Source organism: Moschus berezovskii, chromosome X (genome assembly GCF_049115385.1).
Source record: "Moschus berezovskii isolate FMDL1 chromosome X, NW_MosBer_1.0, whole genome shotgun sequence".
Lineage (NCBI taxonomy): Eukaryota > Metazoa > Chordata > Mammalia > Artiodactyla > Moschidae > Moschus > Moschus berezovskii.
In genome coordinates this window covers 51,893,447-51,914,999 of record NC_142488.1, presented here as the reverse complement: position 1 = coordinate 51,914,999, position 21,553 = coordinate 51,893,447, and the positions used below count along the sequence as shown (strand labels likewise).

Sequence of the window (21,553 nt, the reverse complement as noted above, 5' to 3'; positions counted from 1 at the left end):
GCCCACGGTCCCGCCCCGGGCATCAGGAAAGGCCGCGCCCCTCATGGTGTCCTGTGTCCAGCATTCCTCCCTCTCAGCACCCTCAACATGACGTCCTGTCCTCCAGCTCCTTCGCACTAGTGCCATTGCTCTGATCCCACAACCTCCTGGAGACCCAGCTCACCGACCACATATCCTGCCACACCATCCGCCAGGCCCTACAAACACACCTCCTGTGCGGCTTGCACCCTCCTGCCTACCCACTCCCTGCCTGTGTCTGAGCACCTGAGCGTCGAGGAGCAAACTTTACAACTTTACAGAAGTGTTTTTATCTTAAATCCAAGGCCGGAGTAGGCCGCTGTTCAGTTTCACGGTCACCTAGCTACACTCCTGCACTACACACTAGTAACCTGTCTCCATGCTAATGACCCCCACCCCCACCCGCCAATAATTCGTGGAGAAAACGGAAGCAGTCCCGTGGGATTTCTCGGTTCCCAGTCCCAATCTGCATGTTTCTGCCCTGGCACTCTGCTGCCCCTCTCCACACCTGCTCCTGACTGCTCCCAGCCCCTCACCTCTGCCCGGGATCCCATGCCTTGCACCTTCTCAGGGACTTTGCACCCGCACTTATCACTCCTCTCTCCTGAACCGGCACCTGCTCCCTCTACATCGGAGCGTTCCACAGCAAAGAGGGAAACCCACCGTCTTCCACCACCCTATTCCGCAGCTACTGGCACATTACCGGTTGCCCTTCAAAGGAAAACCGCTTCAAATTCTGCTGAGATATTCTCTCCTCAGCCCCCTCCCATGGAGCTTTTGTCCCAGTCACGCCACTGTAACTGGTCTCGTCATGGCCACCATTAATATCCATGCTTCCTGATCCCACAGACACTCTTCAGTGCTCATCTTAGCCAACATCTCAGTCACCTTTGGCATATTTGACTCTTGTGTTCTTTATCCCTCTGTTTTTATAGTTCAGGGGCGTGGGGCTTAGGTGACTCCCGAGTCTCCTAACTGTACTCGACAAGGTACACATTCTGCACTATGCCCCCTTTGACCTGGATATTGTATGGGAAGTCTTGGTCAAATGAAAGACAAGCCAAAGAAAAGAGCGTCCCAGTCACAGCGCGGGGACGGCCCACAGAGGCAGTGGCAGGCAGAGGTGAGAGAGCTCAGACAAGGGAGGTGTGACAAGAAATGAAGAGGAACGCCAGGCAAAGGAGGATTCCACCCCATTCACACTCGGGACTCACAGGGGCACACTGTACAGTGGCCCAACGGAGTCTTTGGGTAGAACCGTGTTAGCAGTTTAGGGATTTAGTTTCCTGGAGCTGAGCATGGTTCCTGCTGTGGTGCAGGTGATATCCAAGGGAGGCATCTGCATCACCTGTGGGAGAAATGTGGAAAGGGACTGAGTCCAGAAGAAGCTTAAGCAGACAGTGGGCTAGGGGACCTTGCAGCTGAGGCTGAGCAGTAAACGTCCCTTCCCAGGGATGGGCTGGACGATGAGACCCAGATTGAGAGAGGTCTGCAGATACCAGCAGGGTGGCTGAGGCTCAATCAGGCAGGGAGCACCGTGTCCACAGCAAGAGGAGGGAGACAAAAATGCAAGTTTCACCACCCCCACCCGTGGGTGGTGCAGGTCAGCATCACCAGCTGGAGCCAGGAGAGGGAGTCATCTTTCCCTCAGGGACCGCTGAGGCCACTGGAAGGAACAAAGGTGTGCCATGTTATAGACTCCCCCTCCCACATCACCGAGAGCCTTGTAAGTGACACATACCCCGGCTCCATCGCTGAAGGAAGTGGAGAACATTTTCACCAGAACAAACTGAGCATTTGTGTCTGTGGATATTCAGCTGGTTGCATGCAACCACGCTTTCCAGGTTGGAAGGAAATTCACTGGGGGTTTTCCCCTTATTAACCAGTGTGAAGGGTGAACGCTCATGATGAAGATCAGATCAGCCAGGGAGAACATACAGAGCAAAGTGCCCGTGGAGTCTGAGGAGTGTGCACTGAGACTGTGATCTCCGCAACCTGCGCCCCACCCCGCCCCCACCCCCACTACCCCGGCTCTTCCTGTGACCGTGGGCGGCAGGGGCAGCGTGGGCCCAGAGGGAGAGGAAGGAGGTCTTCGTGGAACTCCACAGCTGCTTTGAAACCACCACACACCCCCCTCCTCAACTTGAAGACTCACCTGTGAGGATCATTCCAATTCTCCACTCTGTCTTCTAGTCAACTGTCCTGATGATTCTTAGGAATTTTTGGACCTTGCATCCTGGTCTTTTTGGTTTGGGGAACAGAAAATAGCATACCCTTGCAGGGGATGCACACAGCCCTCTACTTCCAGTCTCCTGCCTCTCTGATTCCTTTCACGCCATGCTTCTTGAAAGTGTACACTCCAGGAGCATCCTTATCTGGTTACATCTCGATTCCTCCTCCATGTGCCCATCCACAGAACATCCCCTTGCTAACGTCTCCCAAGAGCTCCAGGGGCCAGACCATAGTACCCAGTGCTGTATTGGCCACGGACACATTCCGTTTTCAAAAACTCTTCTCCTTGGTCAGAGTCTGACAGCAGCCCACCCTGGCTTTCCCCCTGCCTCTCAGTCCGTTACTCCTATGTCTCCTTGTCTGTCCATTTACTTTGATTCCCTCCTAAACCTTGGTTTTGTTTTCCTCTGGTTTCCAACCTCTGTCCAGTGCTCTTCCATTCTACGCGTGATCCTTGGGTGACCACGTCAGTCTCCAGAGCTTTTACCCATGTGACTTGCTTTCATCAGTATCCCCCTGTAAGCCGATGGCTTTTCCTATCACCAAATCTATCTAAGTCGCCTCAACCGGGCCCTAAATCACCCACAGGCCAAAACATATGCACCGTCTGCACGCAGATGTCCCAAAACCCCTGCAGACCTGCTAGTAGCCCCAGGCCAGTGTTCCTTGTCTCATAGATGGGCACTACCATCCACCTGATTTCTTTTTTTTTTTTTTTTTACTTTCTTTCTATTTATTTATTTTAGTTTACAATATTGTATTGGTTTTGCCATACATTGACTTGAATCTGCCATGGGTGTACATGTGTTCCCCATCTTGAACCCCCTTCCCACCTCCCTCCCCATCCCATCCCTCTGGGTCATCCCAGGACACCAGCCCCAAGCATCCTGGTCTCATGCGTCGAACCTGGACTGGCGATTCGTTTCACATATGATAATATACATGTTTCAATGCCATTCTCCCGTATCATCCCACCCTCGCCCTCTCCCACAGAGTCCAAAAGACTTTTCTATACATCTGTGTCTCTTTTGCTGTCTCACATGCAGGGTTATCGTAACCATCTTTCTAAATTCCATATATATGCGTTAGTATACTGTATTGGTTTTTTCGTTCTGGCTTACTTCACTCTGTATAATAGGCCCCAGCTTCATCCACCTCATTAGAACTGTTTCAAACGTATTCTTTTTAATGGCTGAGTAATATTCCATTGTGTCTATGCACCACAGCTTTCTTATCCATTCGTCTGCTGATGGACATCTAGGTGGCTTCCACGTCCTGGCTATTGGAAACAGTGTTGCGATGAACATTGGGGTACACGTGTCTCTCTCTATTCTGGTTTCCTCAGCGTGTATGCCCAGCAGTGGGATTGCTGGGTCGTATGGCAGCTCTATTTCCAGGTTTTTAAGGCATCTCCACACTGTTCTCCATAGTGGCTGTACTAGTTTGCATTCCCACCAATGGTGTAAGAGGGTCCCCTTTTGTCCACACCCTGTCCAGCATTTATTGCTTGTAGACTTTTGGATAGCAGCCATTCTGACTGGCGTGAAATGGTACTTCATTGTGGCTTTGATTTGCATTTCTCTTATACTGAGGGATGTTGAGCATCTTTTCGTGTGTTTGTTAGCCATCTGTATGTCTTCTTTGGAGAAATGTCTGTTTAGTTCTTTAGCCCACTTTTGATTGCATCCACCCGATTTCTTTTTCTTTTTTTTTTAAATTTATTTTATTGGAGGCAAATTACCTTACATTAATATATTGGTTGGTTTTGCCATACATTGACATGAATCCGCCCCGGGTGTACATGTGTTCCCTTTCTTGAACCCCCCTCCCACCTCCCTCTTCCCCATATCCTCCCTCCATGTCATCCCCGTGCACCAGCCCCAAGCAGCCAGAAAGAAAAACACCCGCTTTCTTAACCCCCAATCCCCGGGCATGCTGCTGGATGTGATCTTCACCGTGCCAAGACTCCCGGGAGCTGCTCTGCAAAAGGCTGACCCGAGATCTTTCTGCTCCTCTGAGAGGCCCCGTTCCTGCAGACACGCTCTGAAGATGTCCTGAGCACAGCCCGTCACCCTCTTTGGGACCTCCAAGAGAACCTGGGCACTGTAATACACCTCAGAGGTTGAAAGCGCTGTCTTTAAAGCAGGATGAGTCAGGACACAGCAGTGTAAGCCCATCATCGGGGGACGTGCCAAAGAATATCCAGAAGTAATCCCTAAAGGAGAACTTTTCGAGAGGTGGGTCTTCATGGGTGTGCACCAACAAGGGATTGTTTAACTTTATTTTTCCCAGTAAAATCCTGTTCCTATTTAGTCTTCATCTGAGCATGGGAGTTAATTTGATAACACAGGGAAAAGTTTAAAACTGCAACTGAGCACAGGCAGCAGATACGCTGACAGCCGATCCTTCTACATCAACATGAACAGCTACAGTTCTCAGCCATCCTTAATCTTCGAAGCACTATCCTGATCTGTCGCGTGAAGTTATCTCCTCGGTGTTTTAGACATGTATTCAGCAAACCAGGCACAAGGGACCCTGACAAGAACTAAAACGTACTGAGTTTCACTCACAACAGCAGGGTTTTAACTGTAAAAATTTGGATTCAGGAACACGTAGCAGAGCAAGCACCAGGTCAGTTTTCAAACAAGTGTTAATTTGGGCAAGTCGTCCCTTTCCTCAGCCTAAGAGAGCTGTCAAGCATAGCGGGCCATGATGAAAGCCTGGTTTCCTCATAGAGAGGAGTTGCAAATTTTCTAGTGTTGATTTCCTCCTGTAAGAATGGGTTCTGTTTTCACAGCTGCAAGCTCGGCTTTCATAAGAGAACATTTTTAGAATGTGCTCAGCCCAGGGCCACATTCCAGACCTACTACTTCAGAGTCTCTGGGGCTGTCCTGCCAGCATCGGCTCTCCTAAAGCCTCTCCAGGGGAGATCTGATGCACAGTTTAGGTTGAGAATCACGATTGTATGATGCTTCACCCGTCCTGGTTTTATGTAGAATCCCGAACTGAAGAGCCTGACTTGCTACTAATGAAATTTTAAAAACTTGTAATTACCTGTCTTCCATTCTGAGAGGTATTTTTGACATACTTATTCACAGCCATATTTAGAACAATTTCAATGACTCAGTGGTGTGTCATGCCCTCAAGACCCCTTTGTTACCGGACACTCAGGCGGATGGAGGGGAGGGAAGGCACCTCAGTCCTGGCGGCAGAAGGAGGATGGATGGAGTTCTGTTGTCTTGATCACTGCTCTGCTGAGCATCCCTCCTGGGTTGCTGAGCTCAGGCTGGGGGCCTCACACCAGGCTACAGGTATTTCCTTGACCAGAGGTTGGAGCTAAGGGCGGAGATCCATTACCAGGGAAATGGAAGTTGGGCCCGTGTGTTTTGAGAAGAACGACAAAGCAGCTAAGTAGAATTTCAGAGGCAGGGTGGGTTCTGGGAGCCTGTCCAGAGCCATTGACTTGTGGTCACACGACGGGTGTCTGTGCATAAACACAGAGACACACTCGACGTGTGTGCTCACTGGGGATTGTGTCCTGATGTGCACAGCGACTGTTTCTGGAGGGAGCATCTAGCACATGTGGAGGAGGCCGGACCCAGAACGTGGAAGGAGCAGGGGCACTCCTCGTTGTTACAAAAGCAGTGGCATATCTTTTCCCACATGTCTCACTTGGACATCTGCATTACCTTCCTAAACTGCTTTACTGAGGTATATCTACATACCACAAATCAAACCCATTCGGTGCATCAAGTGCAATGACTTTTATTAGTAAATTCACACAGTGGTGCAACCACCACAACAGTGCCAGCACCACAAAACGGTTCCGTGTGCCCATCGGCAGTCAGTCCCCAATAGGACCTGCAGGCCCCGGCATCCTCTCATCTAATTTCTGTCTCTGTAGGTGTGCCCTTTCTGGACATTTCACTTAAATGGACTCCTGCACGAAGTGGCCTTTTGTGTCTGGGTGCTCTCACTTAGCATAATGCTTTGGAAGCTCACCCGTGTGGCAGCAGAAAGCAGAAGTTCATCACTTTTCATCCATCTATGCTATTCCACTGCGTGGCTACAGAACGCTTTGTTTACCACCCTCCGGCTGACAGACTTTTAGGCTGCCTCACTATTTGGGAGATTGAAAACAGTGCTGCTGTGGAAGACATGTAAGGATAAGTATTTGTGTGGACATAGGTTTCATTTCTTTCTTTCTTATTTCTCCACGATTTCATTGCTCGTTCTGCCCCTTGCACAGGCTAGACCCTTTGGTCAGTGTGGAATAGAGACGGTTGAAGCAGACCTCCTATCCTTGGTCTGTAACTCAAGAGGCAAGCATTCACTCAGACACTACTAGATGTGATGTGACGAGAACTGGCTGCTTCTCGGGGATTTTCTTTAGCACAGTGACGATGATCCCTTCTATCCCGAGTTGGTTGACCATGTTTATTGATTTAGTTAGTTACTTATTAATCACGAACGGGTCTTGAATTGTGTCAAATGCTTTTTCTTTGTCTGTCAAGATGACAGGTGTTTTCTGTCCTTCATTATATTAATACTCTGTTTCCATAACTGAAGTCGTGTGCTGGTCCAATATTGCAATCCTGGGATAAATCTTTCACAGCCCTTTGCAAATGTTTCTTGATTTCGTTTGCTGATATTGTGTTGAGGGTGCATGTATTGGTATTCATGATAGATATGGATCTGTAGCTTTCTGGCGATATCAAGTCTGGATTTGGTAGTGGGGTAATATTGGTCTTATAGGATGAGTTAGGAAATGTTCCCTCCTCTCTCCTGTCTATTCAGGAAGGATCTGTGCAGGATGGGTGTTATTTCTTCTTCAAACATTTGATAGATTTCACTGAGGAAACCAGGAGGCCCAGGACTTCCCTTTGTGGGAAGGTCTTTAAATGAATGGCTCAGTATCATCGCTTGCTACAGGTACATTCAGATTTGTTATGTGGCCACTGCATTTAAGCCAACTCCCACCCAGTATTCTCTGGCCTGTTGGTTCCTATGGCTCGGTCTCTGGCCTCAAATTTGACGTTCTGGACATCTCTGCACATCACAGGATTCTGTCTCCTCCTCTGTAACTGGGGAGAGGATGCTGTCTCAGAAGTGAACCCCTGATCACCAACACCCAATAGGCAGGTTGGGGATACAGACTTTGAGGTGGGGACGGGGTGGTACTGCTGATGCCCTCATTGACACCCAACCGTCCATTCTCCAGGTGCCCTCATGCTGGCTGTGGGTCATTCTTCAATTGGGACTGGCATAACAAGATCCCAGAGTACCATGTCCCCTCCCCCGCCATGTCCACTTCACCCTACCCTGATCCTTGTCACTCCTCTCGTCTCCTAGCAACACAGCCCCACCCTGGATTAATGAGGCACTCACCACCACATCTAAGAGTGTCAGATTTCCTCTCTGCTTAATGACTCAACTCTAGAGGGCAGGGACTGACCATCCAATTCCTCTTCCCTTCCCCATCTCAATAGCCATCCTGGCAGGGCATGAGGGGTATGTAACAGATACAGTGAAAACCTTCATGATTGGCTAAATGAGGGACTGTGGTTGGCAGGATCGACCTGGGTTGGCTGCTGGAATGAGCCCTTCCCATTCCCACCCTGGGGAACTTGTGCACTCATATGGCCTATTAGTCTATGACAAAGGAGCCAAGAACATACATCAGGGAAAATGCTGGCTCCTCAATAAATGATTATGGGAAAACTGGACCCCTTTCTTACACAGCATTCAGAAATAAACGACAACAGCAAAAGATTAAAGATTGAATGATTAGACCTTAAAGCATAAAACTCCTAGAAGAAAACAAAGCCAGTATGCTCTTTGACATCTTAGCAATCAGTTCCCTTCAGTTCAGTCGCTCAGTCGTGTCCGACTCTTAGCGACCCCATGAACCACAGCACGCCAGGCCTCCCTGTCCATCACCAACTCCCGGAGTTCTCTCAAACACATGTCCATCGAGTCGGTGATGCCATCCGGCCACCTCATTCTCTGTTGTCCCCGTCTCCTCTTACCCCCAATCGCTCCCAGCATCAGAGTCTTTTCCAGTGAGTCAACTCGTCGCATGAGGTGGCCAAAGTATTGGAGTTTCAGCTTCAGCATAAGTCCTTCCAATGAACACCCAGGATTGATCTCCTCCAGAATGGACTGGTTGGATCTCCCTGCAGTCCAAGGGACTCTCAAGAGTCTTCTCCAGCACCACAGTTCAAAAGCATCACTTCTTCGGCGATCAGCTTTCTTCACAGTCCAACTCTCACATCCATACATGACCACGGGAAAAACCATAGCCTTGACTAGACGGACCTTGGTTGGCAAAGTAATGTCTCTGCTCTTTAATATGCTATCTAGGCTGGTCATAACTTTCCTTCCAAGGAGCAAGCGTCTTTTAATTTCATGGCTGCAATCAGCACCCGCAGTGATTTTGGAGCCCCCCAAAAAATAAAGTCTGACACGGTTTTCACTGTTTCCCCATCTATTTCCCAAGAAGTGATGGGACCAGATGCCATGATCTTCGTTTTCTGAATGTTGAGCTTCAAGCCAACTTTTTCACTCTCCTCTTTCACTTTCATCAAGAGGCCTTTGAGTTCCTCTTCACTTTCTGCCATAAGGGTGGTGTCATCTGCATATCTGAGGTTATTGATATTAGTAGAAGCAATCTTGATTCCAGCTTGTGCTTCTTCCAGCCCAGCGTTCCTCATGATGTACTCTGCATACAAGTTAAATAAGCAGGGTGACAATATACAACCTTGACGTACTCCTTTTCCTATTTGGAACCAGTCTGTTGTTCCATGGCCAGTTCTAACTGTTGCTTCCTGACCTGCATACAGGTTTCTCAAGAGGCAGGTCAGGAGGTCTGGTATTCCCAATAGTTTGTTGTTATTTTTTACATGTCTCCTCAGGCAATGACAACAAAAGCTAAAATAAACAAATAGGAGTTCATCAAACTAAAAAGCTTTTACACAGCAAGGGAAACCGTCAGCAAAACTGAAAGGCAACCTGCTGAGAGGGAGAAGATATGAACAAGTGATACACACATCGGAAAAGAGGTAGATATTCAAAAGAGCTAAAGATTCACAGACTGTATGATGAAAAGAACACAAAACCCGATTTAAAAATGAGGCAAGCACTGAATAGACATTTCTCCCAAGAAGAGATCCAGATGGCCAATAGACATAAGAAAAGATGCTCAACATCTCCTCATCAGGGATTAGAAAATGAAGACCTCAACGAAGTGCTTCCTCATACCTGTCAAGCAGCTATCATCAAAAAGACGACAAGTAAGAAATGTTGGTGAGGATGTAGAGAAAAGGAAACCCTCATGCGGTGTTGGTAGCAATGTACATTGGTGCAGTCAGTATGAAGACAGTGAAGGTTTCTTCAAAAACTGAAAACCAGAACTACGATATGATCCAGCAATTCAATGTCTTGGTGTTTTTCTGAGGAATAGAAGAAACATTAGTCACAAAAGATACACGTGCTCCTCTGTTCACTGCAGCATTATTTACAATAGCCAACATAAGGAAAGAACCTCAGTGCCCATCGGCAGGTGAATCAATGAGGAAGAAATGGTACACACACACACACACACGCAGAGACACACAATGGAATATTACTCAGCAATAAAAAAGGATGAAATCTTGTCACTGTTGACAACATGGATAGACCAGAGGGTATGATGCCAAGTGAAACTAAGCACAAGTGAAAGAAAGACAAATACCACACTGTTTGATTTGGAGAAGCTGTATACAGTTAGCGAAAACAAGACCAGGAGCTGACTGTGGCTCAGATCATGAACTCCTTATTGCCAAGTTCAGACTTAAATTGAAGAAAGTAGGGAAAACCACTAGACCATTCAGAAACGACCCAAATCAAATCCCTTATGATTATACAGTGGAAGTGAGAAATAGATTTAAGGGACTAGATCTGATTGATAGAGTGCCTGATGAACTCTGGACGGAGGTTCGTGACATTGTACAGGAGACAGGGACCAAGACCATCCCCATGGAAAAGAAATGCAAAAGAGCGAAATGGCTGTCTGAGGAGGCCTTACAAATAGCTGTGAAAAGAGAGGCGAAAAGGAAAGATATAAGCATCTGCATGCAGAGTTCCAAAGAATAGCAAGGAGAGATAAGAAAGACTTCCTCAGTGATCAATGCAGAGAAATAGAGGAAAACAACAGAATAGGAAAAACAAGAGACCTCTTCAAGAAAATTAGAGATTCCAAGGGAACATTTCATGCAAAGATGGGCTCGATAAAGGACAGAAATGGTATGGACCTAACAGAAGCAGAAGATATTAAGAAGAGGTGGCAGGAATACACAGAAGAACTGTACAAAAAAGACCTTCATGACCAAGATAGTCACGATAACGTGATCACTGACCTAGAGCCAGACATCTTGGAATGTGAAGTCAAGTGGGCCTTAGAAAGCATCACTACAAACAAAGCTAGTGGAGGTGATGGAATTCCAGTTGAGCTATTTCAAGTCTTGAAAGATGATGCTGTGAAAGTGCTTCACTCAATATGCCAGCAGATTTGGAAAACTCAGCAGTGGCCACAGGACTGGAAGAGGTCAGTCTTCATTCCAATCCCAAAGAAAGGCAATGCCAAAGAATGCTCAAACTACCGCACAATTGCACTCATCTCACACGCTAGTAAAGTCATGCTAAAAATTCTCCAAGCCAGGCTTTAGCAGTATGTAAACCGTGAACTCCCAGATGTTCAAGCAGGTTTTAGAAAAGGCAGAGGCACCAGAGATCAAATTGCCAACATCCGCTGGATCACGGAGAAAGCAAGAGAGTTTCAGAAAAACATCTATTTCTGCTTCATTGACTATGCCAAAGCCTTTGACTGTGTCGATCACAATAAACTGTGGAACATTCTGAAAGAGATGGGAATCCCAGACCACCTGACCTTCCTCTTGAGAAACCTGTATGCAGGTCAGGAAGCAACAGTTAGAACTGGACATGGAACAACAGACTGGTTCCAAATAGGAAAAGGTGTACGTCAAGGCTGTATATTGTCACCTTGCTTATTTAACTTATATGCAGAGTACATCATGAGGAACGCTGGGCTGGAAGAAGCACAAGCTGGAATCAAGATTGCTGGGAGAAATATCAATAACCTCAGATATGCAGATGACACTACCCTTATGGCAGAAAGTGAAGAGGAACTCCAAAGCCTCTTGATGAAAGTGAAAGAGGAGAGTGAAAAGGTTGGCTTGAAGCTCAACATTCAGAAAACAAAGATCATGGCATCTGGTCCTGTCACTTCATAGGAAATAGATGGAAAAACAGTGGAAACAGTGTCAGACTTTATTTTTTGGGGCTCCAAAATCACTGCAGATGCTGATTGCAGCCATGAAATTAAAAGACGCTTGCTCCTTGGAAGGAAAGTTATGACCAACCTTGATAGTATATTAAAAAGCAGAGACATTACTTTGCCAACCAAGGTCCGTCTAGTCAAGGGTATGGTTTTTCCCGTGGTCATGTATGGATGTGAGAGTTGGACTGTGAAGAAAGCTGATCGCCGAAGAATCGATGCTTTTGAACTGTGGTGTTGGAGAAGACTCTTGAGAGTCCCTTATACTGCAAGGAGATCCAACCAGTCCATTCTAAAGGAGATCAATCCTGGGTGTTCATTGGAGGGACTGATGCTAAAGCTGAAACTGCATTACTTTGGCCACCTCATGCGACGAGTTGACTCACTGGAAAAGACTCTGATGCTGGGAAAGGTTGGGGGCGGGAGGAGAAGGGGACGACGGAGAATGAGATGGCCGGATGGCATCACCGACTCTGTGGACATGAGTTTGAGTGAACTCCGGGAGTTGGTGATGGACAGGGAGGCCTTGCTGTCTGTGATTCATGGGGTTGCGGAGAGTCGGACACGACTGAGCGACTGAACTGAACTGAACTGAACTGAACCTCAGAAATAAAATAAGAAAACACGCATATATATGGAATTTAGAAAGATGGTAACGATAACCCTGTATACGAGACAGCAAAAGAGACACAGATGTATAGAACAGTCTTTTGGACTCTGTGGGAGAGGGCGAGGGTGGGATGATTTGGGAGAATGGCATTGAAACATGTGTATTATCATATGTGAAATGAATCGCCAGTCCAGGTTCGATGCATGACACAGGATGCTCGGGGCTGGTGCACTGGGATGAACCAGAGGGATGGGATGGGGAGGGAGGTGGGAGGGGGGTTCAAGAAGGGGAACATGTGTACACCTGGGGCGAGTTCATGTCAATGTATGGCAAAACCACTACAATATTGTAAAGTAATTAGCCTCCAATTAAAATTAAAAAAAAAAATAAAGCACGGGAAACAAAACAGAAATAGAGTCAGAGACACAGAGAACAAAGTGGTGGTTAGCAGAGAAGGAGAGAGTAGGGAGATGTGTAAAACAAGGAAGGGATTAGGAGACAGAAAATTCCAGCTATAAAATAAGTCACGGGAATGGAATCTACATACAGGGACTATAGTCAATAATCCTCTAATAAATCTCTGTGGTGACAGATGGTAACCAAACTTATCCTAGTAATTCATTTCATAATGTTTAAATATATGTAATCACTGTGTTGTCCACTTGAAACTAATATAATATCATACGTCAAATTTGGGCTTCCCCAGGAACTCAGTGGTAAAGAATCCTGCAAAGCTGGAGCTGCAGGAATTTGGGGTTTGATTCCTGGATTGGGAAGATCCCCTGGAGGCGGGCATGGCAACCCACTCCAGCATGCTTTCCTAGAGAATCCCATGGACAGAGGAGCCTGGCACGGTACAGTCATGTAGTCACAAAGAGTTGGACATGACTGAAGTGACCTAGCTCGCACACACGCATGGAAACTTTACTGAAGAAATAAAGAGTGTGGGCTCTGAATGGAGGATGCCAAGGTTTGTGGGTCACATGTCCTCTGTCGGCCTATGTGACTCTGAGCAATCCCCCTAACTTCTCTGTTCTCTGCCTTCTCACTTCATCAGTTAGGATTGAACTCTTCCAAAATGATGGGTCTGTGAAGGAGGATTAAAGTGACAGAAAGAAATACATTGAATGTCATATTTTACCTGGTAAAGGAGGAACAAACTTGAAATGCCATGTTACCCCTACTAAACGTACCCACAGTGACTAAACTCAGGACTCTGAGTTTCAAGAAGACAAGCCCTGCTTGACTCACCTTCTCCCTTAGAGCTGGGAGACAAGTCTTGCAAGATCGGTTGAGCTCTCTGATGAGATCACAAGTTCAGACTGCAATAAATTTACCTGTTCTCAAACGACTCTGTCTGCAGAAGACTTGAGGATTTCTGCAGGAACAGAGCTCTGGGGACTAGCTGAGAGCAGAGACTGAGAGACAGCAGAATTCCTTTTCATTTCTGAAGAATCTCATGGGCACTTGCTGGGTACACAACACTGGGCTCTCAGCATGGGAAGGAAAAGTAGATTTCATCACTCTTGTCTCCTGTAATGAAAAGGGAAGCTATTTGTTATTAGGGGAAAGATATTTGTGAATCACAGATCTGAGAAAGGTCTTATATTCAGAATACGTATGGAATTTTAAAACTGCCAAGGACAAAACGTAGTGAAGGAGGACAGATCCTAGTGCCAGGGACTGGGGTGTGCAAGGGGAAATCAGAAAGGGGCAGCGCACCTTGGCGTTTTTAGGGTGATGGATGTGGCCTGTGTCCTGGTCATGGTGGTGGTCACTGGAATCTCTCCGTTGGTCAGAGCTCAGAGAGCTACACACCCAAAGGCAACCAGGCCAGGACTTCCCTGGTTTTCCAGTGGTTACGTGTCTGCCTGCCATATAAAATGAATACACAGAAATCCCTTGCATTCCTATACAGTAACAATGAAAAATCAGAAAGAGAAATTAAGGAAACAATCACATTCACCATTGCAACAGAAAGGATAAAATACTTAGGAGTAAATTTACTTAAGGAAACAAAAGACCTGTGTATACAGAAAACTATAAAAAACTGATGAGAGAAATAAAACTTGACACAAATAGATGGAGAAATATACCATGTTCTTGGATTGGAAGAGTCAATGTAGTGAAAATGACTCAACTACCCAAAGCAGTCTATAGATTCAACACAATCCTGACTGAACTGCGAACATTAATTTTTCACAGAACTGGAACAAATAACTTCACAGTTTGTAGGGAAAAACAAAAGACCCCGAATACCCAAAGCGATCTTGAGAAAGAAGGCAGAAGCTGGAGGAATCAACCTTCCTGACTTCAGACTATGCTACAAAGCTCCAGTTATCAAGATAGTATGGTACTAGCACAAAGACAGAAATATAGATCAGTGGAAGAAAACAGAAAGTTTAAGGATAGATGCCCACACCTATGGACATCTTATCCTTGACAAAGGAGACACAAGTGTACAATGGAGAAAACATAGTCTCTTCAACACATGATGCTGGGAAAACTGGTCAACTACGTGTAAAAGAATGAAACTGGAACACATTCTAATCCATACACAAAAATAAACTCAAAATGGACTAAAGACCTAGATGTAAAACCAGAAACTATAAAACTGTTAAGAGGAAGACATAGGCGGAAACTCTGACATAAACCAGTGCAAGATCCTTTATGATCCACCTCCCAGGATAATGGAAATAAATACAAAAATAAACAAATAGGACCTAATTAAACTTAAAAGCTTTTGCACAATGAAGGAAACTATAAGCAAGGTGAAAAGACAGCCCTCAGAATTGGAGAGGTCAGTTCAGTTGCTCAGTCGTGTCCGACTCTTTGCAACCCCATGGATTGCAGCACAACAGGCTTCCCTGTCCATCACCAAATCCCCGAGTGTACTCAAACTCACGTCCATCAGGTCAGTGATGCCATCCAACCATCTCATCCTCTGTCATCCCCTTCTCCTCCCACCTTCAATCATTTCCAGCATCAGGGTCTTTTCTAGTGAGTTAGTTTTTCACATCAGGTGGCCAAAGCGCTGGAGTTTCATCTTCAGCATCAGTCCTTGCAATGAATACTCAGGAATGCTTTCCTTTAGGACAGACTGGTTGGATGTCCTTGCAGTCCAAGGGACTCTCAAGAGTCTTCTCCAACAACACAGTGCAAAAGCATCAATTCTTTGGCCCTCAGCTTTCTTTATAGTCCAACTCTCACATCCATACATGACTACTGGAAAAACCATAGCTTTGACTAGATGGCTCTTTGTTGGCAAAGGTTGGTCATAGCTTTTCTTCCAAGGAACAAGCGACTTTTAATTTCATGCAGTCATCATCTGCAGTGATTTTGGAGCCCCCCAAAAGAAAGACTGTCACTGTTTCCATTGTTTCCCCATCTATTTGCCATGAAGTGATGGGACCAGATGCCATGATCTTAGTTTTCTGAATGTTGAGTTTTAAGCCAACTTTTTCACTCTCCTCTTTCACTTTCATCAAGAGGCTCGTTAGTTTCGTCTCTTTCTGCCATAAGGGTGGTGTCATCTGCGTATCTGAGGTTATTGATATTAGTAGAAGCAATCTTGATTCCAGCTTGTGGTTCATCCAGCCTGTCATTTCGCATGATGTACTCTGCATATAAGTTAAATAAGCAGGGTGACAATATGCAGCCTTGTCATACTCCTTTCCTGATTTGGAACCAGTCTGTTGTTCCATGTCCAGTTCTAACTGCTGCATCTTGACCTGCATACAGCCTTCTCAGGAGGCAGGTCAGGTGGCCTGATATTCCCATCTGCTAAAGAATTTTCCACTGTTTGTTGTGATCCACACAGTCAAAGGCTTTGGCATAGTCAATAAAGCATAAGTAGATGTTTTTCTGGAACCCTCTTGCTTTTTCGATGATCCAACGGATGTTGGCAATTTGATCTCTGGTTCTTCTGCCTTTTCTAAATCTGGCTTGAACATCTGGAAGTTCATGGTTCACGTACTGTTGAAGCCTGGCTTGGAGGAATTTGAGAATTACTTTGCTAGCATGGGAGATGAGTGCAATTGTGCAGTAGTTTGAACACTTTTTGGCATTGCCTTTCTCAGAATGGGAGAAAATAAAAGGAAATGAAACAACTGACAAGGAATTATTCTCCAAAATATATAAGAACCTCATGCAGCTCAATACCAGAAAAACAAACAACCCAATCAAAAAGTGGACAAGAGACCTAAAGAGAGATTTCTCCAAAGACATAGAGATGGCTAAGAAACACATGAAAAGATGCTCAACATCACTCATTATTAGAAAAATGCAAATCAAAACCACAATGAGAGATCATCTCTCATGGGACACAACGGCCATAACCAAAATGTCTACAAACAATAAATGCTGGAGAGAGTGGGGAGAAAAGGGAATGTTCTTCCACTGTTGGTGGCAATGCAAACTGGTACAGCCACTATGGAGAACAGTGTGGAGATTTCTTGAAAAACTGGCAATAGAGCTGCCAGATGACCCAGCAATCCCACTGCTGGGCATACACCCCGAGGAAACAAGAACTGAAAGAGACACATGCACCCCAGTGTTCACTGCAGCACTGTTTACAATAGCCAGGACATGGAAGCAACCTAGATGTCCATCGGCAGACGAATGGATAAGGAAGCTGTGGTCATATACACAATGGAGTATTACTCAGCTATCAAAAGAAATACATTTGAATCAGTTCTAATGAGGTGATTGAACCTGGAGCCTGTTATACAGAGAGAAGTACGTCAGAAGGAGAAAGACAAACACTTACATTAATGCATATATATGGAATTTAGAAAGACGGTAGCAACAATTCTACATGCAGGGCACCAAAGGAGACAGAGACATATAGAACACTTTTCAACTCAGTAAAGAAGGCGAGGGTGGGATGATTTGAGGAATAGCATTGAAACATGCACATTACTATATGTAAAATAGATGACCAGTGCAAGTTCAATGCACGAAGCAGGGCACCCAAAGCCGGTGCTCTGGGACAACCCAGTGGGATAGGGTGAGGAGGCCGGTGGGAGGGGGTTTCAGAATTGGGAGGACACATGTATAGCTGTAGCTGGTTTGTGTTGATGTATGCCAAAAACCATCATAATATTGTAAAGTAATTATTCTCCAATTAAAAAAAAAGAATCCACCTGCCAATCTAACAGGCAGGCGTTCAATCTCTAGTCCAGGAAGATTCCACGTGCCGCAGGGAAACTAAGCCTGTGTGTCACAACTACTGAACCCACCTGCTGCAACTATTGAAGCCCCTGAGCCTAGAGTCCATGCTCTGCAACAAGAGACGTCTCTGCAGTGAGAAGCGCATGCACCGCCATTAGAGAGTAGTCCTCCTTCTCCACAACTAGAGAAAGCCCTCATGCAGCAACAAAGACTCAGTGCAGCCAACAACAAATAAATAAATAAGAAAGAAAACCAGGCCAATCTTACTGTATGTTCACTTGAGAAATCCAATGGTAGATACTGAAGTAGGTGCATCTCTCTATACTCTTTGAATAATCATATCTTGGGTGAAGCTAACAAAAATTACATCAAAGGACATATCAAAACTTTAGATTAGCTTCCCAGGCACTGCTCTTTTCTAGAGAGCTACTTTTCTCAGAGAACTGTTACTTAGGAACTGTACTAACTGGAACTGCGGCCTCCAGCACATTCAAGGGCAGGAAACAAAACACATTAGGAAGACACGGTTCAAATCCTATCAGTTACCTGTGATACAGGCTAGGATGAACTCATATCGCAGAAGGAGCCTCTTCACATTTCAGTAACTGAAACCTGTATTTCAATCACATAGTTCAGCTCTTTAGGGCCACTGCTGTGTCTTTTATACAAACACTTGGTGTGAAACATTTGGAAAGTGACCTTAACCCAATTCACTCCCAACCTCTTTTCACATGTCACAAGGAGTGTCTCACGATGATATTTCTTCACGTAGAAATCCAGTCCTCAGAAAAAGAATTCACACACATGCCTTGTGAAGAAATACTAAGATTTTAGAAACTGACTCACAACTAACCCATGGTTCATCATTCTTTTCTCTCTTCTCCCCCCATCCATTCTGAGAAATGAATATTTGGCCACGCTATCTGATTTGCCCACCAAGTTTCTCATACCACACATGATGTTGTTACTAGTGAGCCTATATACAAGGCATTATCACCAGCTGGCCCTATTGAAGTCCGCTACGTGGAGGCAGGGAGGTGGCTGGGGCAATAAATTCATCATCTCATTTCCTTCATGACCCCAGCCCATTTCTTTCCCTGCAGTCACTTGGCCCAAATGAATCAAGATCTTCTACCAAATCTCTGCTTCAGTCACCACTGCCTCGTTTCCTTCGTTATCTCATGTGGCTTCTGAGGCCGGGGAACAGACTTTACCTGAGATGAGGAAAGCTGGAGAGACAGCCCACTGGCCAGAGATTCTGTTTAGGAGGTGATGTCTCTCAGCGTACAGCTTCCCCACTGTGATGAACAAAGTAAAAGTCATTTGGCTGGACTCTGTGCCCCGTTGTTCAGATGTTAACCACTAGATGGCGGGCTAGGAAGGTACTTGTATCTGTGATTCACACTGTAATCTGCAGACTTTAAGGGAAGTGGAACCCTGCATAATGGGGAGGGGAAGGGGGCGGTTTCTCCATCTAATCAGTTGAAAAAGCTTAAGAGCAGGGACTGAGGCTTCCTGAGGATGAAACGATTTAACCTAAAGACTACAGCCTGAGGAACCCTGCATGAGACACAAAGTTGCTGGCCTGCCCTGAAGATTTGGGTCTCTAGAGTGCAACCTGGATTTCCAACCAGTTGACCTGCCCTAAAGATATCAGAACTGCCAGCACCCTCGAGCCCATGATCCAGTTCCCTAAAATAAGTCTGTCTCTGTTGGCTCTGTTTCTCTGGAGAAGCCTGACTAATACACCCTCACTATGTGAGATCTTTCGGGGCTTCCCTGGTGGCTCAGAGGTTAAAGCGTCTGCCTCCAATGCGGGAGACCCGGGTTCAATCCCTGGGTCGGGAAGATCCCCTGGAGAAGGAAACGGTAACCCACTCCAGTATTCTTGCCTGGAGAATCCCATGGACGGAGAAGCCTGGTAGGCTACAGTCCATGGGGTCGCATAGAGTCGGACACGACTGAGCGACGGAACGGAACGGATGTCAGATCTTTCAGTCCAATCCAGACGTTAACTGAGTCACCGTAGTATCCCAGACCAGGTGCTGTGCATTAAAGGAGCTGATAGAGGACACAGCCATTTATTTAGTGCCTTCCGCCTGCCAGGTCATGGGCATTAGGTGTTTTACATCTGTTATCCCCAGTAGGTCTCCCAGTGAACCTCACCAACAGGTAGAGTCAGTGTCATTTTACAGATAAGGAATTTGAGGCTGAAGGAGAGTGCCTGGGCTGGTAGGGCCTGCACTGGATCCCAGCTTGAGAGTAAACTGTGAACTCTGGGATGGAGGCAGACGACATGAGGAGACGCGTTTGGGCACAGGTCCCAGAGAGTTTCCGTGCCATGGGGGAGCAGGGAAACATCACACCCTTGTTATCAGTCCTGGGCATCCCCGTGCAATAGGAGCAGCCTCAATCCATCTGAGGACAAAATTACCAGGAACGGAATGATGCATGCAACAGAAGATGAAGTCTGTGAGTGGTTTCTAGGTGGGAGACATGCAACAGAAAAGCCAGCCTCCTGGTGAGGGTTCGCCAGCTGTGAGGGAAAAGCTCGAGGACTGTGGCTGAGAAGGAAGGAGGCTCTGAGGCTGGACACAGATGTCCAATGTGACCTGGATGTGCTTCCTGAAGCTTGAGGGTAAGGCCTGTCCTGCATCCTGCCCCGTAGCAGCTCAGTAGTTGTTACGACAAGAAACATGCCAGCACATCTCTACGAACCTCATTCCATACTCACAAATACAATGTGCTCAGTTCAAGTTGTTATTAAGTATAATTCAGGAGGTGTTCCTAAGATGGCAGAGGAATAGGACGGAGAGACCACTTTCTCCCCCACAAATTCATCAAAAGAACATTTGAACGCTGAGCAAATTCCACAAAACCACTTCTGAATGCTGGCAGAGGACATCAGGCACCCAGAAAGGCAGCCCGTTGTCTCCGAAAGGAAGTAGGACAAAATATAAGAGATAAAAAGAGAGACTTTTTTTTGACATGGGACACGAGGTTGCGGGGGGAGGTGATGCCAAGGAAAGTTTACTACTGAACTTGGTAAACATCAATTTGAGCCCAATCATCCCGGGTATCGATCAATGTCCATAGGAAGTTTCAATATTAGCTTAAAAATGGCAATCCCCAACGAGAGAAAGAGAAATAAGTCGTAGACAGACTGTCCAACCACCATCTGATACCGAAGAGGTGGGGCATCTGCGGAAACTAACCGTTCTGAGAGAGCACGGATCCCACTTGGCTAAAGAGGATTCTCGTCCTGTGACACTAAGGCACACCCGATCGGTCCTAGAGAGACAGATGTCTCCCTCTGTCAGCGCGTCTGTCCCTCTCTACCCCTGGCTCTCACATGTTCTTTGTCAGGATCAGGGTAATGCAGTGCCTCCCACCCTCAGCCCAGGGGAGGAGCTGGGGTGAGCGGTGGGCGGGGGCGGAGTGTGGGGGGAGGAGGCCTCCCATCCTCAGCGTGGCTGGAATGGAAGGTTAAAGACCACGAAGAGGAGGAATGGGTGAGGGACAGGGAGGCCTGGCGTGCTGCAGTCCACAGGATCGCAGAGGGTAGGACAGGACTGAGCAACTGAACTGAACTGACCGGAGGGGTCCTCCAGCATCCTATAGAGCCTACCCGCCCTTCAGGTGGGAGGATCTGCGGGCCTGGCTTTGACAAGCCAAAGATGGGACATTTACCCCTCCCCTCCTCATACAAAACAAGGGCATTCCTGCATACTCCCTGGATCGTAGTGCACCGAGAGGGAGCTAGGAGTGGCCTCAAGAAAAGTAGGTTCCGCCCTGGGGGCGGAGCCAGTAGGGCTGGGGGGATTCAGGGAAGAGAAGGTGCTGCCTGGCTCTCCCTGCCTGGCGCACGAGCGCCTCTCCCAGCAGCTTGGAGGCTAGAAGGGACGATCGCTCCCGGAGTCGCGAGAAGAGTTGACGGGTACTGGAGATGCCCTCACCGATGACACCTGGTGATGGTCAGCTCTTGCGGTTGGAAGGCGGGGGCTTCTCCCTGATTGCCTGGTAATTTGTGTTGTCCCCTGTCTACGTGCGGAGCAGCTCCTGTTACTTGAATTTGTTGTTTTCTACCAGTAAGACCCTGGGAAAGAGAAAAAGCAAACTAATAAAGATACTGACTTATTCTACCAATTGCAATTGGGAGAACACCACAGATCTGAAGATCAGACTGT

The 21,553-nt window shown here is 46.6% G+C and overlaps 1 long non-coding RNA gene across 1 annotated transcript; it reads right to left on the bottom strand.

Moving 5' to 3' along the window:
• Positions 1 to 5,274: 5,274 nt before the first annotated feature.
• Positions 5,275 to 14,077, bottom strand: LOC129563794 (uncharacterized). Its single transcript, XR_008687425.2, has 3 exons — positions 13,917 to 14,077; positions 13,532 to 13,727; positions 5,275 to 7,334 (listed from the first exon to the last, which is right to left on the bottom strand). It is a non-coding gene; the product is annotated as an uncharacterized LOC129563794 (long non-coding RNA).
• Between the last annotated feature and the right edge of the window lie 7,476 nt (positions 14,078 to 21,553).